The following is a 2,957-nucleotide window of genomic DNA, read 5'->3' as shown; positions in this document are numbered from 1 at the left end:
TAACTTTTTTAGATCTGTGTGTAAGACGTCTGTCCCTCCATCCTCATGCTGTTTAATACATCATATCATATTATACTATATTAATATTGTTTAGTGTATATCTTACATTTTTGTATACTGTTTCTTTTTATACTTGATATTTTCCCATTTTTTGGTGTAACTGGGACCATGTGTACACAGTTTCATTCCACCTCATGTACCACATGTGATGCAAATGACAATAAAGATACTTGAACTTCAATAAATAAATAAACTATTCAACAAATAAATGAAAGCACAAACAAATAAATAAACATATATGTAAGTAATTAAATAAACAAACCAATAAACAAATAAATAATAAAATTAATTAATAAACAAAAGAACACATAAATTAAACAAATGTATAAACAACAAATGAATTAAATAAACAAATAAACATATACATATCTAAAATGAAGAAACAAGCAAACAAACAAATGAATGAATGAATTTAATAAACAAATAAATAAGTAAGCACTGGTGCATATTTAATAATTGCCCATCATAACCTGGAGTGGAAGCAGCGAAGAAAACAGCCACAAACAAATCAACGGCAGACAAAACATAAATAAAAGAAGCTGACAATACAAATAAAAACGATGCACACGTTACTTTAATAAACCAAATGTATGAATTTGACACAAGTGCTTGTGTTTTATGATCAGAGCAGCATCACTGGTTGGGTGGTGGCATTTAAATGAACATTTCTAGTAATTATAAAGTAGTAAAAGAGTTGATTATGTACTGGCTGCTGTTTGTTTTGCAGCCATTGATGATCGTGTTAAACATCACTGACTGCAAAAGATGTTCTGAAAAAATAGCTTTCTAAAAAACATAACCTTATATGTTTAAGTGTTAATAATTAGAACTAGATTACAGAATATCTTTAAAAAAAAAAAACCATTTAAATCAACTTTATTTTTTATTAGAAACACATCCATTTATTTCGCATCAAAATCTAAATACTTTGACTGTCCCTACAAAAAACATAAGGATTTACAACCCCTATATAAGTTAACGGCAACCACTTTTATGCATATAATAAAAAAAATTGCTGATAGTGACAAAAAAAAATAGGATTTTGAGCTCAACAAAAGGCCTGAGCCGGAGCAGGAAAAACTCTGTGGGTGGGGGCTTGGCGTGGGTTTCCATTTAGAAGCAGAAAACTGCTGAGAAGCACCTGTCGGCCCAATCTGTCCTCCTCCACGTTGGAGCTGTACGACTGCACAGACAGCAGCTGCTTCCGAGCTGCGCTGCGTTATTCCACCTACATGTTTGATGTTGATGCATCTCTTTCTCTCAGAATCAGTGAAAACACATTCCCTCCCTGAAACAGGGCGTCTCGTTCCACTGCCTTTACATTATGCATCATTTTATCTTCTCATGTCTTCATTGTCCCATAGTAAGTGAGATAACAAAGTGACAGGCTTTAGCTTGAAATGTCAGGGATTAAACTAAATAAATAAATAAAATTGTTTTTGTAACATTACATGTGTGACTTCAGATCTGTATTATGAGGAGGCTGAGGGATGAAGCTGGAGCAACAACCATAAACAGCAATGATGAGAACACCCCCGAGGTCTCCTGTTTAATAGGTTCTGACAGTCCGTATGGGCTTTATAGATCAGGGGCCAAACAGGAGAAGACTGCAGGGATGAGGAGTCTTATTACAGCCTGCCAGAGAAGGATGGCAGCTTACATCCATCACCCTCCTGGGGATTATGTATATCTTCACATGTTTCTACATTTAAGGATGGCGGGCTGTGAGGAGGACATCACTGGCAAATGAAGATCTAAATGTCATCTAAAAGTGCCAACATTGCTTCCTGGACTTTCTTGAAAGTGCAATGTGGATTCTGGAATGACTGTCAACACATGTTGATCAAAAACAATGAGAATAATTCAGTGCAGTTTATTTCTAAAGCTCCAATATGAATATGGAAGTACATAATGCATTTTTTGTTGCTGTACAATAAAAAAGCTGGCCCCTTTTGTTAATTAGGGACTTTGTAATTTAAGAAAAACAAACCTCACCTTGTTAAATCAGGCCACTTTTAGACAACTGAACTGACCTTCCACGCTTCCTCAGTGATGGGTTAGTCTCACCACCCACAGCGTGTTGTCCTTCACACATCCTGTGAAGTTTGGGGGAGCTAGCAGGTGAATTCACCCAAACTTTAACCTTAGCTTAGAACTCCATGTTGACAGGTGGGAAGCCATGGTTCCCCAGGCCATCAATGGGAGTTGGCAGCTGCAAGCACGATGATGCAGAGAACGACTTATGACTTGGGCTGAAAGCTTTAGTGGAGGTTGTTGCAACCAGGCAACTTTTATTTTTCTTTATCTAACATTGAACAAGAAATTATACCTGCATGCTCGAGCAATCACCATGGGCATAGTATTATTATTAGTAGTAGTATTTTATTTATTTAGGAGATTTAAATGAAAAGGTGAAGCCAAGCTGCCATTCATTTACTAATTATTAAGCAACGTTTTAGTTAATATCAGTCTTTTATGTAAGTTTTATATATTGCAATAAATATGATGCTATAAGAGCTCTTACAAATGGTACTTCATATCACTTCAGGAATCTTGGACTTTGTTTTCATTAAAGTTAGAAACAACATGAAAGTGTATTAATACAGCGTCACATTGTGTGCTCTGAACCCCAACTGTTTCAAAACTGTTTGAGTTTTTTTTTTTTTAGTTTGTTTTTACATTAACACAATACAGTGGTTAATAAAAGTACTTACAACTATGTATGTTGGATCTGCTTTAACCCCTGCAATCACTAGTTTGACCCACTGGGGTCTCTTGACTAATACCAGGGGATTTGACTGGTCACACACACTGGACGAGCAAATTAAATTGTCACGGTCAGCGGCCCCCGCTGCCCCCCCATCTGCCAAGCCTCTGCCACCTCCTTCAAGCTGCAA

The sequence above is a fragment of the Nematolebias whitei genome, chromosome 4, assembly GCF_014905685.2.
Source record: "Nematolebias whitei isolate Nwh7 chromosome 4, NemWhi1, whole genome shotgun sequence".
NCBI lineage: Eukaryota > Metazoa > Chordata > Actinopteri > Cyprinodontiformes > Rivulidae > Nematolebias > Nematolebias whitei.
This window is presented reverse-complemented; position numbering follows the sequence as displayed.